Raw genomic sequence first — 27,029 nt, 5'->3', positions numbered from 1 at the left:
TTGAAACCTTTACACCATTTAAATGTCTTATTGCGGCTGAGCATCTCGTCACCGTACTGTGCTTGAAGTCTGCTGTAGATTTTCTTGGGTTTTATGCCTTCGTTCACAAGAAACTTCATCGCCACATGCCGTTCCATGTACCAACACTGTTGTCTACCGTCTTGATAAATGGTGTCACGACATGAGCTTTACCTTCTTATACCTGTAAATTAAAAGTCTCGGTTTGACTTTAAAACCCCCTCGTATTCAATGCTGCATAAAATATACAAATGTTAATAAAACTCTTTTTTTTGCCTTTTTAAATATCTTGTAACCAGTAGCTGTACCTTTCATACACATTAGTCTAGAAGGGTAAATGCAGAAGCTGAAGGCATGAAAAACAGATATTGGCTGTATAAGCCTGACTATGACATGCAATATGAGCAATGCATTATTACCTAGAAGCAGGCGGAACATATCCAAGTTTTTTTGTTTTTGTTTTTTTTACAGCAGAATCAAAGGGTATTGTAGGAGTAACTTAACTTTTATTTCAGTTAAGATTATTCACACAAGACAAAGTCAAAGCTTTTTATTGTGACATGTATAATACATTTTCTAGTTGTGTTATCTCCTAATAGACTTGATGACAAAATCTTCAACAAAAACAGATTTCAATTAACATTGACACCGAGCAATGAACAGCATACAGAACTGAATTATTTAAATTTCCATTTATGTTTATATGATGGTGTTAAATCAAATCATATATGTAGGCAGAACAGTAACACTGGGAAACCTTTGTTGATTGCTACATGCTGTGCTGGGAAATGTTGAACGTGCTCACATCCAGCTGCAGAGAATATGTTTTGTTTAATCAGCATGCTTTGTAGCTAAATTATGTTCCAAAATAGGCCACACATGAAAGTTTGATTGAAAGACCTGGGTGTTATCAGTAAAGTAGCAGGCTAAAGCTCTGGACCACATGCAAATATTATCCAAGAATTAATGTCTAAGTCTAAACACATTTGTCTTTATGATTGCATGCTGTCTTTCCAAATACTTCGAAATAGATTGCATATTATTTGTGCTCAGTATTATTAAATGGTGATAGACCTATTTCTCAAGCGTCAAAGTGATTAAAACACACAAAAAAAACAATGCTAATTTCCTCTTATCATTGCGCTTCCGGGTAAATTATAGGAATGGTTTTTGGCAGGCTTTTTATCTTAACCTTCATTAATAATGTATTCATTATGAGGTATGAAAGCGCAGGGTGATTATTGCTGAGGCTTTGGCTTTTGTTTTTGCAAAATAGTTCATATTTCATTACGTAGCTCATCATCGTTGCCAGTGAAGTTTGTGTTCTGGTATGTTGAGTTAATGAGAGGTGCCAAATATTGTTTCACACTTGTTCACGTCTGATAGATGGCATGGCCAAAAGTTTGTGGACACCTGATCTGTGTTGTTTTTTTTTACCACATTGATACCAAATTGACACCAATTTGTGCTTTTTGAATTTGATCCATTCCAGGTGTAGTCCTTCCTTTGCTGTAATAATAACCTTTACTTATCAAGAAATACTTTCCAGTAGATTTTGGAGTATGACAGTGGGGGAATTTAAATTCATCTCAAAGTTGTCATGGTTTTGTACAGACCACTCGATTTCTTCCAATCCAACCTATGCAAACCATGGCCTCATTGGCCTTGCTTTGTGCAGAGAAACATTGTCAAGCTGAAACATGACTGGGCAACTTTCATTGCAATGCTACAGCATGCAAACACAGTTTAAATTAACCTCTTTGGAAAGGCCCACATTTGGTTGTAAGGGGCAAAGGTCTGCACACATTTGTATAATATGCCATATAGTCTTTTAAAAGGTAAAAGGTTAAAATAAACTATTTTGATAGTTTGATTGTTATTGATTGGTATTTTAAGCATACATTTAAATATTAAATCCAAGCCAAATATCTACTTACATTTACACACTGGTAATAAAACTTTAGAAATTTTTCTGTAACACATAATTAGATTAGCTGGTTTTAGATTCTGCTAGCAAGATATATTCTCATAAGTTTCTAGGGTGTAAGGACTCTTCAGAGATGATTAAATCTGGAAGAAAGCCAAGCTATTCAGTAACCTGCTTTCATCATTTTAGTAAGCTTGCTGCCTTTCTATCATGTGGGCACTGCAGCAGATCAGTCTTGCAAATGACTCTCTAATCTTCAAATGTAATAGACCATTGAATTGCAGTGAGCTTACATATTTCTCTGTGCTTTCCCAGGCAGCTGTATGATAACAGATTATACCGGCCAACATATTCAGTATTCAAAATTAACATTCTGTGCCTTAATCCATTGTATAATGTCTATGATTAGTCTTGATAAACACTGCCTAGTATATATCAATTTAATATTGTAATCGCTGCTTAACTGTAGAGTATACTGAGAATGTAATGTGTATTAGCACCAAAAAAAGAAGGTTGTGGTTGTGCTTGGTTCATTATTGCTTTTTCTTTTTGCGAGAAAAAGCAATAGCAATAAGCCTCATCATCGCTAAACTATCTACCAACTTAATTGTAATAAATTTTCAGTGTCTTTTTTTTTTTAAGTGTTATCCATAGATAAACATTGGTAATAGTGATGTAATATCCTGTTGTAATATATGACTACTAAGTATATTTAAATTTAGAAAATGGTAAGATGATCTGTTCCTTATCAGGTTTACCTATTTTATCCACAGAATTGGAGAAAACACACACAAACCCACAGGTCTCATGTTTCCTTTAAACATACATACATTATCACTCAGTTTATACTGTACATTGATATACTCATTAATATACTTGTTAACACAAGTGCAAAGTGTTTCCTTTGTACATGAAAGTGTGCTATGATCCCATTAAATTTTTGTACAATCACACTTAAAATAAATCAGCAAAGAAATCGTCATAGAATATCTTGTTTTTTCTTTTAAGTTTGACATAATACTTCTCATTTTTAATTCTCTGATAGCCCCAAGGAGTTTTCTTATTTCATGAGATTAATAATAATGGCAATAATAAATGAATTACAGGAAAATCATTGAAAAATAAATAACACTAAAAAAATAATATTATAAAATATGTGCTGCGTAGATAAGCGATCTTCTGCAAACCTGTAAAATTGTGGGTCTCTTTAATGATTATGACATCTGAACCCAAGGCCATGACCATACAAAGATAAACAGCATCTTGATATTTGGTCTTACCATTCCTATGTAATCAGTGAGTGCAGTAAAATGTGTTATTTACACATTAGTTTGTTGCTTTTGATTGTCCTTGATGTTTCCTTGAGTGGAACAATGTAGTCAGTTAAAAAAAAAAGTCTACAGTAATTGGAACAGAATCTGAATACAATTTTGATTTGGTCAGCCCTTGTCCTATTTATGTATGTGACATTTTGCAGATGGAAACAGCCACAGCTGAAATGATTTTTAGTTTACTTATTTAGCTGTGGCCCAGATAATAACAAAATGATTTAGTAGTTAACTCCACCTTTTTGCACATAACTGTACATATCTACAGCATAGTAACAGATCCTCGACTTCTACATTTTTAAAAGCATACTAATGCATTCTTTGAATTTTTACGGCATCATTAATATGATGGATGATCCTCAGCCCAGCCTTTCTGGTAATGCTTTTAGTTATGACTTATACAATTGACCAGGATTGATTTGGCAGTCGAAAATAAATCTCATTAGCAGCTGGACATTATCAAGCCCTTAAATAAAGACAGGCAGACATGTGACCTTCTTTGAAGGAGATAATTTTAGTTTGCCTTTTGCTTATTTGTCTGCAACCGATAGCTTGAATGTTATTAAAAAAATCCAATAAACTGGTTCATGAATTTTCTTTACCCTCATTATAAATCTGAGGAAGTCTTTAGACAGAAGCCAATCACAGTCTCCTGTGTCTTAAACGGTTTCACACTGGTGTCAATCTGTGGATGTATCATGTGTTCTCACCTCCACGTCCAGGAATGTTCCATCTTCAAAAAATAGGGGACTGATCTCTCAGGACACACTGGAAAAGGATTCCACAGTTGAATTACTGAGCAGTATAATCAATTCTGTGTATTTTTTTGGATAAAAAAACAGGACCAATCATTTCTCCTGGTGATTGCTGAGAAAGGTCAGTAAGAACCAGTTTGTTTGGGAGCAAATGGAACTTGTCTGAGTCCCACTAGTACTTAGTATACAGAAGTTTGTATGCTTTTTTCACTTCTTGCTATCCAGTGGCTAGGGATAAATAGGTCTCTGTGATTAATGTATTCAAAATATTAAGAGGTACACAGGTTTTCCTTGTAGAACACTATAGTGGTATGGGCTGATGCTTGTTTTCATGAAGAATAGCTTAGATAATGGTACAATGCTAAATAAAATGGAATGATAATGGAAGGGTAATGAAATGAGTTCTCTGGGAGATACAGTTGTGTGACTGTATCAGTCTTAGCCCGATTTAGTTCACTCCAGGTCATTGCAATTCAATCTAGTTTATACAGCACATTTAAGAATAGACATTGTTACACATCCAGATATGGATGTAGAGATTAAGAGCAAACCAGAGGTGATATGAAAAGTGGAAAACTTCCTAACAAACAAAATAAAAAGAAACTTTAAGAGCTGCTACAATCAAAAGTGAACCAGTTCTCATCTGGCTGGCACTGGATAGTGAGACTATGAATCATCTACAACAATACTGATGTGTAGTGGATCCTAAGTATGAGCATCAAAGTCATGTTTTATTCATGTTTCTTCTTAGCTTCAGGATTGTATGAGATTGTAAATTTAAAAAGAAGAGGGCCCATATTTTTTGGTGTCCCAAAAATGTAATAATTGTGTTTAGTCAAGCAGGACTTCTTGTTGTGGTAGGATGTCTCCAAATCCAATTTCTGATGCATCCACCATCATGGAACAGTCACCATGCACCCTATGCAGGACTGGCACATGGAATTCACATTTAAGTCATACATGAGATGTCTCTGTTCTTCTAGAACGTGTGAAAATACTGGAATATAGTGTATGTAAGGGAGGTTGATTTATTTCTTTATTTTTATTTTTGTCTTAAAGATTATTACAAATGAAAGCTTGGATAACTGACAGATTACCTACTGGAAAAACAGTGTCTATCAACCCCATTTTTAAACTTGATGGTGGTCAGTTTGACTGGCTCAATTTCTTCTGAACAACATTTCTTTATGAACCATATAATATAATGATATAATATAATAGTATATTATAACCGTCATCAATAATGCTAAAAAAAACATCTAAATAGCATGATTGGGTTTTTCTGATGTATGAACACATTGGCTATTTTAAAAGTCAAAGCCAGCAAAAAGTAAAAAAAATTGTAGCAATCATCATGGTACAGTGGTGGCATGTATTAAATCTTTTCTCCGTTCTAGCCCCTTGGTGTTTAAATCACCTTCCCCTAGACATCTGAACAGCTGAGACACGTTTTAGCACAAATTAGCACATTTGTGTGCTTTTCTGACTATTATTTTCTCAACAGAGTTTTTAGACTGATTGTATTCTTACTCCATGTCTTTGAAGGATTTCTGTAAGTCACTCTGAATAGTGACGCTTATAAACCAATCTCATATTCCTAGAATTCACAGTTATCTCTGCTTAGTTTTGCCCTCTTGATAATTGCATGACTTTCTGGCAGAATCTCAGTCCTGAGATTTTTTCTTTTGGTTTGTCAAGTTTTACTGATTTTATAAATAAACTATAAACTATAATCTAAATAAACTATAAACTCTATTTGCCTCTAAACCCATGTGTGATGGTGATGGTGGTGGTTCTGGGATGTAACAGATGTTTTGCATTTAACATTCTGTTTACAGTATCTGGTTTGAGAAAAAAAAAAGATTTTCAGAGGTCATCTTTTTTTAATTCATTATTTTATATCTTATATCTTTTCAGATTTTTACATAATTCTTTACCAATACATAAAAATATATTGAGACGCATATCAGATCATAATCAGGGCTTAATAGCCTTAAATGTGTTTGAGTCATATATTATTATTTTTCTATTGACATTAGAGAAATATTAAAAATGAGTCTGGTAGAAACAGCATTTCAGTTTACAGTATTACAAGAAAGGAAATTTGGTGGTGTAGTGAGTAGTGTGTGTGTGTGTGTGTGTGTGTGTGTGTGTGTGTGTGTGTGTGTGTGTGTGTGTGTGTGTGTGTGTTTGTGTGTGTGTGTGCACTCTGTGACAGGCTGGTGTCTTGTCCAGAGTAACTAAGACATTTGTGAACAGAAGAAAGCACTAAGCAGTTTATAGGAGGTGCTTAGCTTAGTGGTTAAGGCATTCGGCACCTCCAAAGGACGTGAGTTTGGGCCCTTTAGCTAGGCCCTTGACCTCATATCTGCTCATTTGCATGAATATGATAATTAGTTGTTCTGGATAGGGGCATCTGACAAATGTCTTAAATGTTTATGAGTGAATAAAATGCTTTTATTTCAATTTGCCAAATATGATTGTAAACTTTTGTAAACATTTTATATGTTACAGTGACTTTTGCCTTCCCTGTCAAGGGATCTGCCATTCTTGAAATGTGAGTAGATTTATTTTAACACTGGCTATTTTGTGAAAGTCCATTCATGTGAGCTTCAGCCACAGGAAACATACACAGAGCCAACAATTCTCAGCTGAACTAAAGAATAATAGGCTGCAGTTTATCATTGCTGGACTCCGAATGCATTATCAAGCAGTCAGTTTCTTGCATAGCAGAAAGTGACTGCCATCCAAAAGATCTATCATGTAACTCTGACCACTATAATTGGTCACTGTAGAAACCAGTAGCAGTGAGAAAATTCTCCTGCATTAACAGTAAATCTTGCTTCCTTGTGCATTTCTCTAAAGAATAATGTAGATCAATTGATTCTGTCATGGTTTTAATTAGTATTGAGCAAAGTGGTCACTTCCGCACTTGTCAGCAGTCTTCAGGATGCCGTTTTATTTGTTTGAACAGACCACAAATAAAGCTTAAAGAAACTGTCTTTTTTGTGCTGCTTCATTAATAGAATGTGCACTTGTGTGCAAAGATATGTATGTCACAATAATATTCGGTATTTTTGTTTATAGGGATTAATTATGGTGGTCTTAAAAACACTATTCTATCATTAGCATGTTCTGTTTTTGGAATGCCCTTTTTTCCCCCTTTATTCCTAACAATGCATCAGCAGTAACAGCTGGGCTGGGGTTGATTAGGCATGCAGAGAAATGTATCTGACCCTTCCTCCCCTGCAAAATTTACAGCATCATTAGAGGTAAAGAGAAAAAAACTGCGAGAGGAGTGTTCTTGAGTGCTGATATTATTTGTGTTGTTATACATCTCTTTCAAATAAATGTGATCTTTCAAGCAGAATGTAGGCTGATAACTTATAATGCATCAGTTGCATTTCAATTTTATTTTTATTTTTATATGAACAAGAAAATTTTTTTTTTCATATATATCATTTTAATTAACTTTAATAACTGCTATTGTTAAATTTCAGCACCCACATATAAAAAGATTCTATGCTCTAAATGTATAAAAAAATGCATAATATTTAATTGTGTTAGTGTAATTTTTTGTAGATTTAGAGCTGTGACCAGAGCAGTGCGTGTTTGGCGCTGCTAACAAGGTACAGATTAATTAGCCATTTAAATGCTTAAAATAAGATTCTTTATACACAGACCACATTAGTCCATCTGTGGTTTGTTTTAAAGCATTCCACTTCAATAGCTGAACAAAGGAGAGAAACAACACTGTTAATATAACTAGGCTAACATGTTAAGATGAATATGTAGACATCAATGGATATTGTAGCAAGCAACATACTGTAATTATTCAACGACAATAATTATCCAAAGACTGGATTAGAATACAGATACCATCAGGAGGTGTTACTTTATATTACATTTTATTAACTCTCAAAACCCATATACATTTTGTCTCATTAGTACAATGTTTCATTGATAGACCTGACATTTATTTGTTTGTTTGTTTGTTTGTTTGTCAGTTCTATTTATGTCTGCACTGAAATAGCAGATATTTATGAGAAGAGTTTTTTTTCTATTTATTTTTTATAACTTGTTTGTTCCTATTATTTTTTAATGCTGGTAAGTGTAATCTTGGGGTGGTAACATTAGCAATAACAATATTACTACTGACCAGAAACGGAGAATGTAGGTGGAAAATAGATCTGACACCAAACCAAATAAGCTGTGTGGAGCATCATCAGTGTTACCCATTATTAGTTTTCAGACTAGAGCCCTTACATCTAGGCTTTTTAGTTATTTATTCGTTTTCTCTTGAAGATGAAACTTCTTTGTCTGGTGCTTAACCAGTATACCTTTGTTTCAGTGGAACGCTTGAAACGCTTGCCTTAGAAATGATAAAAGTTAAGGATAAAAGTAATTTACCTTTTAGAGGGAAAGAAAACTTTGTTTTATTTTTCAAAACACAAAAACTTGACATCCTTTGTTGCTCATGCACAGAAAAGCACTCATTTGTGTCATATCGCTGCATCAAGGTGCAATCATGTTTTTTTGCTCCCTTCAAACACAGTCGCTTTAGAACTTGAAAAAGCACAGATAAATGACTGATGGCTGATGACTTATTTGACATTGGGGAGTATCAGAGAGATATGGAAAAGGTAGCACTCCCTCTTTCCTCACTTACCTCTCTGTTTTATTATCCCCCTCTCTCTCTCTCTCTCTCTCTCTCTCTCTCTCTCTATATATATATATATATATATATATATATATATATATATATATATATATATATATATATTTGTCCCTGCTTCACTTCAGTAAGAATGGAAGAGTCAGAATTATTCAGGATTAAAAGCAGAGCCTTTTGAAGCCTGTAATCTGTATTTGGGTTCATTTTGCCTGATGGAGGGAGACACTTATATACCCAACAATAAAGATTCACTTATATTCACATTTTCTTCAAATCACAGGCTGTGAGGCAATGACATACAGTAATTGAAGGTATATATAGTAATTTAGCCTCCATGCCTAATACTTTTGGGAGACACAGCTAAGTGTGGGAGATGTTCTTCAAAATAATTGTTGGTGTTTGAAGAACTTTCACGCCATGCTTGTTTTTGCCAATACTTGGTGTTTTCCGTCTATCCGTACTTTAAGTTTAACCGTCACCTTAAGTTTAGGAAAGCATAGCTAAACTTATAAGGTAATGAATCAGAATCAGAATACCCTATTGATCCCATAGGGAAATTGTTGGGTTGCAGTTGCTCACATAAAATTAAAGTATAGATTAGTGTAAAAATTTAATATATTTATATTAAGTTATATATTAAGTGAAATGTGCTACAGCATGAAATGAAATTTGTGGCAGCAGTGAAACAGATGGCAGAAAGGACATATAATTATTTTAATATTATTGCACTAAAATTATTGCACATAATTGCCCAAGATATACAGTGTGTTTCTATAATTATTTGAAATGACTTGAATACAGTATGCTGTTAAGTTTTAGAATCAATACCACTGAAAACATGATAATGCGTTTCCCTTGAAGTTTTTCATGAAACTGCATTATAGTCATTTTGCTTCGGGCAAAAATGCAGCATTATGAATTCACAGTATTACAAAAGAGTTCCCAATGATATTTCACTCTGCACACTTATACGCACTAAATACATGTAGCCTGTATATTCATATTCTACAAAAGTCAATCATTTTCCCTCCTTACAATTGCCAACCTGTGCAAATTAATTGTGTTTAAAATGTGGCCTAGGGATTTATGTCTTGTGCAGAAGCCAAAGATGAATTTTTGTGCTCGATACAATTAACTGGTTATGCTTACTTGGCTCACTGCCTTTATTTCCAAGATATGCTATTAATCATGTTTTAATTTATACATTGAATAGCCCTATTTATCACATAAATGATTTTTGCACAAAATAAATAATGCTTTCCAAAATAGCTATTTTCATTAACATAAAATTGATCTTTTTTTTTTTGCCATTAATATTAAGTTTTCTGGTAAAATCTACATACATTTTTATTGTATGTAATAATGAAATATTTAATTATATCACGATAAACACATTTTAGGTCTATTGTAATATACAGAAGTGTAATGATACAAAGCCTAAATAATAATAAAGACAGGTAGCAAAGCAGAAAAAGTGCAAGACAACACAGCAGGCTCTGGAAACAATGCATCATGAATTACATTTCCTGCCAGTTAAACATAAAGTCTAATGCTAAAGCCAATACTTTGGTTATGGTTCATTCTTAAGTTATGACAATCCCCTAAAACCCGAGACCTTCAAAAAGGTTAATTATTTATTAAACCTTAAAAAGGCTATTACATATTTTAATATAGTCTATTATCTATTTTATAAATGATACCCAATAATGTATGCTCTTTGGCAGAATGAAAATAGGATGATTTCAAGAAGCTCCATCATTTTTTTTTTTTGCATATTTGTGTGACTCCCCAATAGATCATTTAAATTTTTGAACACATTCATCATGATGATTCACAGCAAGGCCAAGGCCAACACCAAACTGAACTGCAAAATCATACAAGCTTCAGTTTAAACCAGCATTATAGGAGAGCTGACAGATATTGTACAGTAGTATGGGCAAGACACAGGCATCTTCACACTATAACTCTGCTGGGAATACTAGATATTACTAGTCTAGTGTGAAAATGTTGAGTATTAACACTACAAATTTGTGCAATGGGTGATTCCTTTTTAACTTGCCGTCTATAGGTTTTACCAGAAAAATTATTACTGTTCCTTGACTTTTACTTGCAATGTAATACTTGATTGACATTACTTTCTCTTCTATTCATTTTATTCATCATTTTATATATATATATATATATATATATATATATATATATATATATATATATATATATATATATATATATATATATATATATATACTTTATTTGTAACTATGTTCATTTCTGACAAGATAATTTGGCACTTAAGGTGTGATTGCTCTAGAAGCTGTATTTAACTTTTGGATTTCTTAAAGAACCACTTTTGTAATCTTTGAGGAACCTTTTCCTTAGGATGAGAAAGAAGGTGAGACAGGTTTCTCTTGACAAGTGATACTTGGTCACAGTGAGAGAATCTACCTGCTGCATCAACACATGAGAAATAGGGTTTCCTGAGGTTAACAAATTACACAGGGTGGTCCTGTTTTTCCAGACACTTGGATGGATCTGCCTCTTTTCCTACCCCTTCCATTATTTTTCTCCTTCACTAAAGGTTCTGAATAACACAACTGTCTTTATTATTTATAGAATCAGTATGTATCAGCCAGTAGGTCAAACATTGTAGGTGTGAGACCTGATGTCAAGGACATTCAGTTCAGTTGTGGGATTATGGTGACATCTGCACTTTCTCATTTCTGTCACAATGCCTGCGTTCTGCTGAGCTTTCAGTATACAAACATATGCAATTCTTCTTTTTAATTGTGTTTAACTTTGATGTATGTACATATTTCCAACCTGCTTATTATTGAAAGACATAAATGATTTTTTATCTGAGGTGTAAGAGATCCTTGAAATAATTTATTTAGTAAGTATGAGGTATTTTCAATTGACATCAGTATTTGTCATATGAAGCTGCAATGACACAAACAAATGTTTGGATCACTAACAGTGATGCTGTTTGTACTGTTGCAGGAGTTGTCTGGTCAGTGAATGGAAAGGAATTAAATGTATAGACTAAAGAAAAAAGCTCAGTGCAGAGAAATAAAATGTGTATTATTTATTTTAGACATTGTCTGATGAGGTCAAACTTTTGTGCTATGTAGAGACTGTGCCATTTAGATATTATTTGAAGCCCTTCCTCTCACTAAAGAGTGAGTGCACTTAAGCAATGAGAGCTTGATTTACAAGTAGAGGACATGCCAAGTGCCCTGGATATGATGACAGTTGATGGTGTTCTTCTGTGTAGTTCAGAATCAACATAGATCATGTTGGACAGAGCACTTTGAGGTCTGAAAAGCAAAGAAATGAAATTTGAATCTGATTTATTTTTCATTGGAGTGACTTTAGTAAAGGAGAACATGAGAGAACAATTTAAATTCCTCGTAGAGAAGATATAACATTATACTGGAGAGCAGGATGTTGAATACTGTAATCCAGTCTGAAAATGATTATACAGTAGCTTCCAGAAGTGTTTAAGCTATTTATGTTATCAGTAAAGGTCACATAGATGTTGTAAAGTGGAAATCTGAAGGATCATTAGAAAGGTAGTCATTAGAAAGTAATAAGAAAAATGTATCTTGGCATTTTGGCATCTACAGTCCCTAAAAATCTTAAACAGCAGTCACTGATCTTGGAAAGTTCTGTTCTATTTTGATGAAATTTTTTTTTTCAATTACTGACAGAAAGGCAGTCTTTGCAAAAAAAAAAGAAGAAAATATGTAAGATTATATATATATATATATATATATGGGGATATTTAATCTTTCTTTTTCATTAACATATCCACATGCCTTGATAATCTATATTTATTTTTTATTTTTGTCCATAGCACATTTGCTTGCTGTATTTGTGCTACATGTTGTGAGCACAAATTGATGTCTCTTGTTATCCCACAAATACGGTTTTACATAAATGTCTCTGATTATTAAAGAGGTTTTTGCTGAAGGTTTTGTAATTAAATTTTTTTTAAAAATCTAAGTTCGTAATTCTTACAAAATTTTTTACATTTGGGACCTACTACAGATGGCTAAACTATGGCCTGATGAAGCATTTTTATCACCTTGTAAAGTTGGTTTCTTGACCCCTGATTCAGTCAGACACAAAACATTGATTGACTGATTTTTCATAGTATCCCCTGTCTGGTCTAAATGTTTGTCTTAAAATGTAGCATTTAGTTTTAACTATAGTAAATACTTATATGTTTTGATTGGAATCCTACCCATAGGTCACGCTTATAATGTTTTTCAGTGTAGAGACAGTACAGAGATGAGTGAATGAATTAACTTTCATTTGCATAGTGATTTAAATATATTATTGATTTAATAATTTTATAATAAACAAAGTCACCATGCAGCATCACAGAAATATAAATCCATTTTAGGTAGACTTTATGGAGCTAATTAGTCAAATTAATTGCAGTCCAAAGCTATCTGCATGGTTTCTAAGTGGTACTGTACACAGTAATCTGATCCTCAATTGATAATAACTGCAGCCAGAATTAGTGCATTAGTATAAATCTGGAGGGTCTGGAGAGCAGAAGGTCAGGATCACTGGTATATCAGGAGTAGCATGTGTAGCTCAACAGAGAGATTAATGTGTAAAAAGTGTAATTAGTGCAAAAGCTTTGAGGGAGCATGATACAATTAAGCAGTTAACATTCTGTCATGTAGTATAATAAAAAATTATAAGTGGAGTTGCTTGAGCAGTTTCTCAGGTTTATTATCAGGACATGGGTAATAGGAGCCTCAGTTAAGCATGCTAAATGGAATGGTGTTTATAGATTTTTATGATTGCACATTAGTACTACCTGTAATGGTAATATGAAAGGCAATTTTTGATATAGTTATTAATGTATGTAACTCCTTAAAATGTGCATAATTGAATACCACAGGGGAATAATACATTGTCAAACATGTACTGTAGTTGCGGTATAATCTTAGCTTTTTAATGTAGTACTCAAGAAAAAACTTGTGTATTTATAGTTATAGAACCATCTATACAGCTATGCTCTACTGCTGACCAGGTATCATTCATTTGGTTTGTTGACTTTGTAATTAGATGTGAGCAGTGATAAAGAGGCAGATGTGATGAAAGGTGCTGTGTTAAGAGCTATCCAAAAGATATGCCAGTGTTTATGTGGGAAAGGTTAAATGTATGCAGGGTCTATGTACACAGCTGATTATGTCGATTTGCTGAGCAGCCGATTGAGACCAAAATTGCTTGAGTATATTATACATGCATGCAGATTTTGTAGATCCTATAGAAACATAGATGGAAGAAGAAACTCTTATTTCTTTGTTTAGTTTAGTATTAGCATTTTGGATGTATCACCAGTAAGCACTTGTGATCAAATTTTATACATCAGTTCTGCTGGAGGCAGGATGTCATACACACATTTATTATGGTAGTCTTCCTCTTTAACTGTGTAACTGCAAACAACTCTGCAAACAAAATTTATAAATGTCGGGACGATGTGATGGCAAATGGAGATACAAAAGGCAACGTCATTACTTCATGACTGTTGTTATACAGTAGCATTCCATTTATCCATTACCCTAGTGCTGGAGAGCCTAAGCATTTACATACATTTCCAAACAGTCTCACAAAAATGTAGCATTTTCCAGCTTAAGATAGAATGATGCAGTCCATCTGCGATGCCTTGGGAATTTTTGTATACATCTCAGACCACTCTTCCTTCAGTGTGAGTGATCAGATCACAATGCATCTCAGAGACACGTTGAACCCTGTTCACACCCCCCTGTTTGTGTGTACTGCTTACACACATTCAGCAACTAGATTCAGTATACGTTGTGCATTCAAAAAGAGTGATCTAAAATTGCTGCTTGAGGGTTTGAGCTTTAGAATGATGTATAGTTAGTCATGGTTACTCTTGTCCCTTTTTATTTAATTTATTGCTAAACATTAACACCTGAGAACAATGGGATATCGGTCGTGCGGGCATGGTGCTGACGACTAAGAGGTTAATCAGATCATACAGAATGCATGGAAATGGTAGGTGTGAAAGGGCCTTGTGTGCTACTATCACATTCATCACTTCAAATTTGTTTAATTTCTAAATAGTATTTCGAGATTTATTAATAGGCAGTTTATACTAACGGCTGGAACCAAATTCCTTGTGTGTGTCAACACACTTGGCCAATAAACCTGATTCTGATTCTGATTCTGATCAAATATAGAAATAAAATAGTACTTCATCCAGGCCCTTTTATTATTTTGTAGTAAAATTTTTTTTCCACAGCAATATTTTAATCTATAAATGGAGAAAGATGCACAATCTTTAAATTCGATGTGTTCTCCAGGGATGCCTTCTGTGTGAAAAAAAGTGCTTTTGAACAGGATGATACTATTAATTATACATGCTTCATTTAATATTGACCTCCAAGGGCATTCCATTATTATACAGGCTAAGGCATGCATTTCAATGTCGCTAATTGGATCAAGCTGTCATACAGTGGCTTTGGATTTAATACTGCTCCCCTCAAAAATAATCTTCAGTCTAAAGTCAGAATCCCTCATAAAAGAGACATGCCTCTGGTTTAGTGCCCAATATGTCCATCGCGTTCTACCGGTCGATTGCAAAGGTAGTGAGGGGTAGATTGCATGACATTAAAAAAAAGATATTTATTTATGCATTTTTATAGTGGGTAGATAATTTTGACTTGGTCAGTTTAAAAGTAGCATGCATGCTGAAAAAGTGTGTGGAGCCTTCGTTTAGACCTGTATGCAACTAAGATGTGTACATCTTTAAAGTGCTCCTACTTTTGTAGCTCTTGTACAAAATGTGTCTACTAAGCAAAGTTGGAAACTGGCATCACTGTAACTGATTAGTTTTTTGTGTACTTGTACTTTTAAAAGCAGTTTTTAATATGTCAAATGTAAATGTTTTGTTTGTACTATTGTACTCCATTTTAAATCCCTACAAACTACTGTGCTAAAGAAAGATAGCAACAGACCAATCAGACATGAGTGTGGCAGACCACTGTTTAAGTGACTACTTTGGCCTAAAGTGCAAGAAAGGCAACAGCTTTATTATGCAGTGTAATTTGTGTTTTCCCAGAGACCGAACTAGCAGCATATAAACCCTCAACATCAAACCAGGACCATAAACAACAATAGATATTGATGGCGACAGTTTTCTTCCCATTTATCAGATACCCTTCACCCTTCTATCTTTACATACAGTTAACGTAAGGCATTGCAATATAGTGAGACACTATTTTTCAGCAAATTAATCCAAATGAAGAATTCACACAAGTGACTGTGTGCAAATTATGAATGAATGAATGAATAAATGAATGAATGAATGTGGATTTCTTCTTTTTCTATTTTAATTTTAGTACATTTGTCTAGTACACTTGTCTAGAAAATGATTTTTGATTACAAATGAACTGAATCATTACAATCAAAGTGGGAGAGTTTCATTCTCAGGCTTAAAATAGGACATCGGGTGTATTCATTTGACTTAAGTGGGTTTTTTTTTTAGGTGTGAATGGAATCCTTTATTTAACAAAGTATTATTTGAAACATTATAGCTATATATTTGATAATACAATACAAAGAGCAAATGGAGATGATAGAGGCAGTACAATTAATAAGCAATTAATACCTGTAGCATTGCTTTGGCAGTTAGGAAGAGGGTTTTAATAGTTTAATAGGGGCTTTGCTTAAATGAGCCAAAACAACAACAGTGGTTCCCTGGTGGTCTAGTGGTTAGGATGCGGCACTCTCACCGCTGCAGCCCAGGTTTGATCCCCGGTCAGGGAACCAACCACAGCCATTAGGGTTGCACAAGCCTTAGTGCAACCTTGGATAGTCCACAATTTATGCTACCTACAGTGGTTTTATTGTTTGAAAATGTTTTATGGGATGGTTTGCACTGAAGTGACACACACATTTTTTTTTATGATATTTCAATGTATAATATTGTTATTGCACTTAAATTTGTAAAATGGGTTTGATAATTATTTTCATTTGTTCTATATACACTACACAGGAGAACACCCCTTACCATTTAAAATAAAATAAAAAAAAACTACTTTACTTAACATATTTTAGATTGTGATTTAAATATTTAGACTGGGAAGATTTTACTTGTAAAAAACTATCAAAATAATAGTACTTTTATTCGAGTGGAAGATGTTAGGACCCTTCCACCTCTGATACTGAGCACATTTGGTATACATACATACTGCTGCCCATTGTGTATGTATTTAACTGTCCACATACTGTACAAGTTGGCATTACAATGTCAAAGTTTTAAAAAGTCGTTGTGCTTAAAAGCTGCTAAATTTGTGCATTGCAGCTACCATCTGAGTATTAGTGTTCTACACAGATAATAGTACTAATACTAAAATTAGCTGTATTTTAATGCTGAAAGTTCATTCTCAAAAGTAAAAGCTTTAGGGTTTCCCAACAAAGGAATCCACTGGTGTGGGTGAAATTATGTTGCATGTTAGTCTATCTCGCGCGGCTGTAAAGATTACTTAAATAGGTTGCACTTTGTTACATTAATCCAATTTTAACATTTAATCTGACTCCAATTTATAATAAAGATTTAACTTGAATATCTCTAATTCAACTGATCACCTTATTGGTTGTACTTCTTTAATTTTAATAGATTATTCTAAGCATTCCGTCTTTTCAAATAATCATTTATTATGGTCCTGGATTCGCTTAGAGCTTTGTGCTCAGCTAACGATACCTGCTCACGGAGGCACATTGGCCAGTCTGAATCTTAGTCAGAGGATATAACGATAAACTAATATTCTTTAAGTAGGCCGCTCAATGCTTGCTCATTCATAAAGAATCAGAAGGTCCCAGATGTGGTGCTTGATGCTCCATCCGTTCATGAGCCTTCAGTTTGTACTATCCTGGTCATAGATTTGCGGTAACACCAGACTACATAATCAACTAGATATAAATGATTTCAGGAAATTTTAGCGTTAATCAAGAATTATACATTTATTTGACAGGCAATAATCAATAAACAAATGTCACATCTAAAACAAATAATAGAAGAAAGTTACATAACATGATCGGTATAAAACCAAATAATTTATCAATGCAGTTTACTGGAGAATTGTAAAAGAGTTACTGTACCTGGCAATAGAGACACACAGAGCCTGTGTGGGAAGTTCTGTCTTCCCTGAGTGTTTTGCCGAATATCCTTAAACACCCAAACCATCGTAAACACTTGCAAATTCAAAGTGATAAAAGCTTTGCAATCCCTTTTTTGGGACAGAATGTGACCTAAAAACCAAATGTCACCTGGACCACCTGGTAAGGATCTTCTCCGGGGCAACCCTTATGTCAGTAGGACAGAATCTCCCCAAACCTGAGGTCTGTTCTACTGATGTAGGGCTGAGATCATATTTCCAATCACACTGAGACCTTTAAAATGATATAAAACATGTGAAGGTAAAATGTATACATTTCTAAAATGTAATTACTGCATTATGCAAGTAAAGTAGCTTGAATTCCGGGACCTTCTAAGTCACCTTTACATGACATGGCCGTCTCCCAAGGAGGGAAAGAGGGGGGTTAAGGATGGGTGACTGGGCAGCTGAACAAATCAAAGTTCTCGGGGTCTGGGATCATGAACAGATCTGACCATCCTTACAAAGCCCACATAATTATATATTTTTAAATGTTGTGCTGGACCAAAATCGTGCTGCATATATGTTTAGATGCCTCAGAAACATTGAGCTGAACTTGTGTTTTAGCCAAAGTTTTTGTCTTATTTCTAGTACTGAAAAACGACCTGAGAAAAGGCACATCTCCAATTCACTGTGACTTTCTCCTCCTGACTCACCTTTCTCATCTGCCTTCTGTGAAGAAAATGTATTTGTATGAAAGGCAGAACAATAACTCTCAGTCATAGCCCCATAGGAAACCGAGGGCTGCAACTGGGAAAGATGAAAGGGAAATGAGGGGTAAGACTGAGAGAATGCACTTTCAAAAAGCCTTGCATTCCATTTGCTAAAGGGGGATGACATTAATGCTAGTATCTCGTACACTCACTGCTTGAAATAATTTTGATGACTGCTGTGCAGATACACTTGCATATATAAGCTAGATACCTGTACAGTAGGGGGGGATAATTATTTGATCCCCTGCTGATTTTGTGAGTTTCCCCCTTACAAAGAAATGAACAGTGTACAATTTTAATAGTTGGTTTATTTTAACAAAGAGAGACAGAATATAAAAAAGATCCAGAAATAATAATATTGTGATATTATATATCAATTAATTTGTATTTAGTCCCCTACCAACCAGCAAGAATTCTGACTCCCATATAAGAATGATTCTGAGAAAGGTGAGGGATTAGAACAAAATTACATGGGAGGAACTTTTTCCTCATAACATCTACAGGAGTTTTTCCTTGCCACAGTCACCATGGCTGCTCATCAGGGATAAATACACACCATTCACCTTAACTCTTAAGGTTCCCTGGTGGTCTAATGGCTAGGATTGCTCCCCGATCCCCGGTCATGGAACTAGCCCCAGCCATTAGGGTTGCACAAGCCAGTGCAGCCTGGATGAATGGGGAGGGTTGCGTTAGGAAGGGCCAAATCGAACATGCGGATCATGAATACAGATGATCCGCTGTGGCGACCCCTAATGGGAGAAGCCGAGAGAAAGTTTATTCACCTTAACTTTTAGAATTCTGTAAAGCTGCTATGAGACAATGTCTGTTGTGAAAAGCACTATAGAAATAAACTTGACTTGACAGGAAGACTTCACCACATGAACGGGGCCATGCACTGTAGAATCCTGGGTGAGAACTTCCTGGCCTTACAATGACTACATGCACTGTAGAATCCTGGGTGAGAACTTCCTGGCCTTACAATGACAATGACCCAAAACATACAGCCAAGGCAACAATCTGGTCTTGTCCAGCCTTGTGCAGGTCTACAATCTTGTCCCTGACGTCCTTTGACACCGCTTTGGTCTTGCCCATGGTGGTGGAGAGGTTTAAATGTAAGAGGTTGACTGAGGCTTTTTTTTACAGAAAAACAGACATACATTGTTGTTATTTTCATTAATTTGACAACTCAAATTCCATGACCCTTATCTAGCAATTTCTGGCCTTAATTAATTATGAGCACAATTAATGTCAGTGCATGATATACAAGAATAACATTTTCCTGGGTCTGCTCAGCTTTACACCTCTAGCTCATTGTGCAAAAAGAGAATTTGCTAAATCAAGTGCCATCTAAATAAATTTGCAGTGATTAATGGGATAATTAATAGACAGTTAGGTCTACTCATGCAGCAATACTGAAAATGTATAATACACAGATGTTTTGGGGGGTTTTTGGCCAAAGATTTCACAATCTAATTCACATGTCATATTCATCAATTAATCTTCATTTTATTGTGCACTTTTTTCTTTTTGTTAACTTTGCTAAGAACTGCATCCGGCTTCTACTTTCTGAGGTTTTCTGTCCCTTAAGGCATATGCTTGGTGTTAAAGGCAGCGGTCTAGCTCATATTAAATTACTCCATCTTGGAAACCTTGGAGGCATAAACTTCACACAGGTGATTGTGGATGGGGCACCCAAAAAGCACCTGAATAAGCTGACTTTCAATAAGCAGGAATTTCACTGCATAAATCTTGACTGAACTTTAGTCAAAAACTCACAAACAGATTATAGCTCATAATGTGTTTCTTCCCCGCATACATTTGCATTTCAAGAAATCCAAAAAAATTAGAAATCAGAAAGATCACAAAACAGTTTACATATAAACTGTTGCCAAAAGTTGTCTTTTTCTAAACCAACAGCTTTAATTGCTTTTATTAATTCTCATAGATATATATTTTTTTATATTTTACAAACTTTGTGGAAAGTATTACGCAGGGAGCTATACATGTTAAGTCTGCTTGTTAATTGGGTTATGTTTGTCATCAACAGATATTTTTAACATATTAATAACCTGGAATTTTATACCTTTCCACCAGTTCTTCATAAAATCTGCAGTCAGTCACATGAAACATACAGTAGCACATGTTCATGTTTATATATATATATATATAAGTCAACGTTCTAATATCTCGAGCACAAGGGGGGGCAAATTTACCACTTAACGTCGGTTATGTCAGGAATCTCCCTGCCACGCCCCCTTCGGCGGCGGCATTCCCCAAAGCACCCTGCTTCTTCTCCCGTGCGGGCGAGCTTGTCGCAGTCATGCTAATCACACACACCTGACTCTCATAAAAAAATTTCAAGCACGTTAATATATTGCCGCCATATTGGTTTTCATTTGTCTCGATCATCGGTTATCTCGACGCTTTTTGGCGTCCCCTAGGCCCTCGACATAACCGGGCTCCACTATATATATTTGCCCAATTTTTTATACCACCTTATTGTTTATAATATATTTAATTCAATTCAATTCAATTCATTTTTATTTGTATAGCGCTTTTAACAATGAACATTGTCTCAAAGCAGCTTTACACAGATAATGCGGTGATTAAAAATGAATATGTTCTTTATGAGTAAGTTTGTCCCTGATGAGCAAGCCGGTGGCGACTGGCGACTGTGGCAAGGAAAAACTCCCCGAGATGGCATAAGGAAGAAACCTTGAGAGGAACCAGACTCAAGAGGGAACCCATCCTCATCTGGGTTACACCGAATGTCCATTTGTGGCGGGTATACAATGTTGCGGGGTGCAGTGATGATGATCAAAAGCGAAGTGTATTTCTGAGTCAGTGTAGGAGACTGTTGACATCAGTGTAGGAGACTGTTGACATCCAATCCAGGCAGGCCTGGATGAAGTGGGAAGATCCACGGGGGGGAGAGGGGCAGGAACAGTGGTCACTGGAGCCTCAGGAGCATGTTTAACTCGACTGAGAGAGAGAGAGAGAGAGAGAGAGAGAGAGAGAGAGAGAGAGAGAGAGAGAGAGAGAGAAGAGGGTGACAGGAAGAGAAGGATATGGATTATTAAGTGTACCTATTGTTGCATGAGAGTTAAAGTCACTGTGCAGTTTGGACTCCGGCAAGACTCGCTATAGCAGCATAACTAAAAGGGAGAACCAGAAGGCAACACAGACATGAGGGATCTCTGGGATAAGAGACGGCCCACCACACCACCATCAACAAACCTGAGTGAACACGTGAATGTGAGGGGACGACAGCGTACAAATATCCCAGTTCACCAAACACTCTATATCAATGTTCCCTCCAGATCTGAGCCTTTACCTGAGAAAAAATCTACTGATTAAACTATTTAATCATATCTTATTTCACCCAAATTTGTTTCTTATTCTTTATATTTTATACTTATAGACCTTTAGACCTTTACTTATTGCACAATTCCTGAGCAGCTGATTTTGCTAGTTTTCATTTCACCACAAGTTGTATTCTGCATATAATTATGTTTGTGACAAATAAAAATCTTGAATCTTGAATCTTGAATCTGAATCTAGTTAGTTCTGCCCTAGAGCTTTGCATTGCGCTTGGTAGTTAATGCTATTACAGTATATGATTCCTGTAAGAGACATGAAGCCAGCTACTGCCATGACATGAAGCCAGATATTTGTTTTCTCTTACAGTATGAGTGAATATGACATTTTTATTTGAACCTTAAAAAAATATATTTTCTGGTATTTTTTTTTTTTTTTTAGTTCTGTGGTTTTTAGGCTGAAGAAGATACTTACATGCTTGTATCAATTTAATTATGTATCAATTTATATTTGAACAAAGCAAAATAACTATGTTTTTACTTCACAAATAGGCAATACATGTAATTGGGTTATTTCAATCATTTCTGGTTGTGTCCATTTCCAAAAGCAATAAAAAATCCATACTTCCTTGATCATTTATAAACTTTACAGTAACATTAAACAACAAGAATGCATTTATGCCTATCAACGTGAGTTTGTTAATTAATTAAAAACGTATACATGGTACTGTCGTTTGTACACTTTGGTGCAGTGCATATTAACACAATTGATATATATTTTCCGAGTAAAAGATGTTGGACAAAAAATAAAGTCCTCTTCTGCCATTAGTTGATTACTAAAAAATATATTTGTATCTGTATTAGGTTTGTCATCTTAGTCTTAACTGAAGGCAGGACACGAAGGCAACACTTTAAAATGGGTATAGTGTCAGTATAATACATGCTAATGTGCCATTTATATTTGGAAAATATACTGACACATTCAAATTCAACAGAAAAGAAGAATCTGTGTTGCTGTGCATTGATGTACACTGCATTACCTCCAGAGTCACAGGTGCAGGAAATGAACAGGCACCAATGATCCTGAAAGACAAGGCAATTTAGCAGGTTTTGCAGGAATAATGAGAATAGAACAGAGATGTCATGGGAGGTTGAGCTGCTCCATGAAGAAGGAATGTGAGAGGAAGACAAGAGGCCATTTTCACTCCTACAGAATGTCAAGGTATTTGCAATTTAACATTTGTAAATAGGGGTTATGGAATTGCTCTCTTCACCTCATTGTGCACTTTTTCTGGAAGATAATGTTTACAGTAACTCTTGTCACTTTCTCAACATAGGCAGGAAGGAGACAGATGCAGAAAAAGAGAGAGACAGACAGAGAGAGAGAGAGATGCCTCTAGGGGAAATTGTTGAATCTATGTTAACTGCTCAGTTGGTCCCAGAAGCTGGTGCGCAAGACAAGAACTTTCTCCTTAGACATTTTCAACTAAAATGTCCACAGGCCCATATCCTATACCAAAGAAATCCTTTATTTACCTATAAATAAAATTATTTAATTATTAATAAAATAATATAATCAAATATGATATAAACTGTTATATTTAACTGAATATGAGGGTGATAGCTGGCTTAATTCAGACAGCATTGCATTTTGTTGTAATATTTGACCTTTGTACAGAAGTCAAAAAGTTATATAATCAGAAACTGATTAAAACTCATCTCCAGGATCAATGTACTTGAATGTTATACTTTTGTGGCTCACAGACAGAAGAGTGTTGCTTTTCTGTTGACTATTACAGTAGTCAACAGAATTTGATTGCAATTATTAAGAAGTTGTATTATGTCATATCCATGCAGGCTTTAGGCTCTATTCTAATCTGTTTTTGTTTCCCCCAAATTTTCATGGCAAAATACTATGTACATGAATGCAAATGTCCATGTACAAAAAATGTATGGCTTTGATTAAATTAACAATGGGTACAACTTAAACCTCTGGATACAAGTCAGTTAATACCTTTCTTACTTTAAGCAATGTGCACATGGCAGGGACATGTATGATTAATTTCAAATTGTACAGGAATTCTTCCTTCTGTCATAGTTTCATTCTTTATGTCAAGGTCCCAGTTTAGAGCTTTCAAGTACTGGGAATCAGTGAGGATACATTCCTTTGAGCATTCATAAGAAGGAGCTGAGCATGAGTGGGACAGAGAGCGCCCTGATATTTTTGGATTTGGAAAAGCATCCCATCATATTTTGACCGCAAAGAGCTCTATGTTGCTGCAGATGGCAAGATTTTATTTGGTTGCTTTCTGGGGAAGAAGGCTTCTGGTTGAAGATTAGATTTCTCTCTAAACTACTGTGAGAGTACAGTACTGAATACTGTCCCTGAGCCATCCAGCTCCACAATGATGGGTCATTATGTGTCAGTATTGCAACTTCGGTGAATGCTTTCTTAAGCTTGTAAAGGCGTGCTTAACTTATGGCAAAGCAGAATCAGTGTTGATCTTTGATGTTGAACCCTTGGAACAAGTAGAATTTTACAAAGCACAGAAAGCTTTGCAGTTCAGTCATTGTAGAGTGCCTGGGTGGGACCTGGCTGACGTTTTGGCGGCTCTGTCTGAGCCCCTCTTCGAGCCTCTAGCCGAGACATCTTGAAGGCACCTTTCAATCCAGACCGCATTCTTGTTGGCCATCTGCTCTATCAAAAGGGTAGGGGACCTGCAGGCCCTTACTGTGCCTCCCTCCTTCCTGGATTTTACCTCGGGTATGGCCAGTGCCTTTCTGTACCCCCGTACGGGTTACATCCCCAAGGTGCACTCGGTCGTCCCTCGACCCGTAAGATTACAGGCATTCTATCCCCCTCCGTTCCAGGCCCCCGACCAGAAGAAACTGAACTGGCTCTGACGGGTGCTTGTAGAAGGACCAATCAGCTGCTCGTCTGCTACTGCCCTCGCAAGAGAGGCCTCCCTGCTAATAAGCAGACTCTGAACAGGTGTATTGTTGATGCTATTACATCATCTAATGAGTCGTCTGGTCTCCCCGCTCCATTCATGGTCAGAGCTCACTTAATCTGGTCCCTGGTGCTAATTTCCTTGATTATCTGTCAACCCGTATTTAACTGGCAGCCTACCTTAGGGTTTCACTGACTCTGCAAGATGGTGGGCCGTTCTAAAGTGACTGAAAGCCTCCGGCAGCAGGTTGTCCAGATGAAGGCCAAAGGGATGACCCTATCAGCCATAGCAAGACAAGTTGGTTGTTCCAAATCTGTGATTTCAAGAATATTGAATCTTTACAAGATCACAAACTCATTCAAGTCCGCCAAGAAGGCTGGTCATCCACGGAAGACAAATACAAGAGAGGACAGGATACTTTGCTGAGGAGCATGTTGTGTGGACAGAGGAGAACTGGTCCAAAGTTCACTTCAGTGATGAAAGCAAGTTTAATTTATTTGGGTCCGATGGGAAACATTATGTTCGGCGACAAACTGGAGAAAGACTGAAACCAAAGTGTGTAAGGAAGTCAGTGAAAATTGGAGGAGGAAGTGTCATGGTTTGGGGCATGTTTTCTGCAGCAGGAGTTGGGCCTCTTATACAGCTACATGGCAGAGTGAATGCAAATGTTTATCAGAACCTTCTTCAACAACATATGGTTCCTTCCATGCATTCACCACCCAATCAGCCCGCAGTGTTCATGCAGGACAACGCTCCATGTCACACAGCAAAACGGGTAAACAGTTCCTTGAAACTGAAAACATTGAAATAATGACATGGCCTGCCCAGAGTCCTGATCTCAACCCAATAGAGAACCTCTGGAAAATCCTTGGTGACAAAGTTATGGCCAAGAAACCCACTACAGTCACCGAACTGTGGAGGAGACTGGAAGAAGAGTGGACCAAAATCACACCAGAGCAGTGTGAGAGACTAGTGCAGTCCCGTGGCCGCAGATGTGCTGAAGTCATTCAGAGCAGAGGCCTGTACACTTCCTACTAATTGCTGACTGTTGTAACCTTCAGAAAATTTTGTTGTAATCTTTTTCCATGCTACAGTCATTATTGTTCTCTAATTTTGATCAGTGTGTTTTCTGCAAAATAATGTTTTTTTTTTTTAAATGCCTTAGTTATTTTGTGGAAAAGGTGTTCTGGTAGCATGGTATAGACAGGACAAAAACTCGTTCAACTGTTGAGCAGTGAAGATGACATTATTTCAGAATTGTTCAATTGTTTATAAATTGTTCCGTAATTTTGATCGCCAGTGTATGTAACGCTGTTTGGTCCACCCCGCTGACCTTTGTGAGGTTCTATAACCTAGACCGCTGTGCCACTCCTGGCCCCTCAGTCCTCCTCTAGCTGTGTTTGGCAGACACACACTAGGCAGGGACTGGTCAGTCCCTACGTCTCTATGCCACACCTCCAGCGTCTCTGCAGTGCTTCCTTCTCCCTTACAGAAGCTGCTGCTGCCCTCACTCATATGCGATTTATACTCCTGGTCATGACTTTACCTCACCGGTGACTGCCAGCAGCCAATTTTTGACTGATAACACATATTATTTCAGAGCGTGAACACTTATGCACATTCCCAAAGCATTCTGACGCAGCATCTCGTTTCGTAACCTAGAGACGTTTGTGTGGTGGCGTATTGTAGTCCTTGGCAAGAGTTCACAATATTCTGGAAACTGAAAAATTTCATATTGATTTGCTTCTCCAGTCATTTTTTTGGAGAATCAACACTGTCACCTGCACCAGTGTCAGTGAAAATGTTTTCAGTAAGTATCCTTGCATGAAAGCTACCAGTGAGAGTGAAAAGGTTAGAAAACACATTAGACACTGCTTTAGAGTTCAATCTGTTCTCTCTAATTGATTGGCTCTAATTAGCTTTTCTAATTGATTTTCTTCAACATTTTCCCAATGGACTTCTATTCTGCTCAAAGCTAAAGAGATTAGACACTGCCAAGACCTACTTATTTACTATTATCATTGTGTTCTGTTGCAAATGCCTGATCTAAAGCATGTGAAGTAGTGATTTATTATGTATTGTTAGTTGTATTATGTATTGTTAGTAGTTTAGAAGTCTTGCCATTTTCTGTAGTATAGTAAACAA

At 35.9% G+C, this 27,029-nt stretch overlaps 1 protein-coding gene across 6 annotated transcripts in view; it reads left to right on the top strand.

Annotated features, from left to right (window-relative positions):
* The window catches only part of tnr (tenascin R (restrictin, janusin)), a 151,480-nt gene that overhangs the window by 67,027 nt on the left and 57,424 nt on the right, over positions 1 to 27,029 (top strand). Inside the window, exon 2 of one of the 6 annotated variants that reach the window (XM_083541638.1) lies at positions 6,543 to 6,633. The exons of 4 other annotated variants lie outside the window; for them this stretch is intronic. The gene's annotated coding sequence lies outside the window, so the exon portion shown is untranslated. Of the gene's footprint in view, positions 1 to 6,542; positions 6,634 to 18,657; positions 18,681 to 27,029 lie in introns of those variants that run through there. One more of the 6 variants, XM_083541641.1, reaches the window with a different exon arrangement.

This window comes from Silurus aristotelis (genome assembly GCF_946808225.1).
Source record: "Silurus aristotelis genome assembly, chromosome: 5".
NCBI lineage: Eukaryota > Metazoa > Chordata > Actinopteri > Siluriformes > Siluridae > Silurus > Silurus aristotelis.
This window is presented reverse-complemented; position numbering and strand designations above follow the sequence as displayed.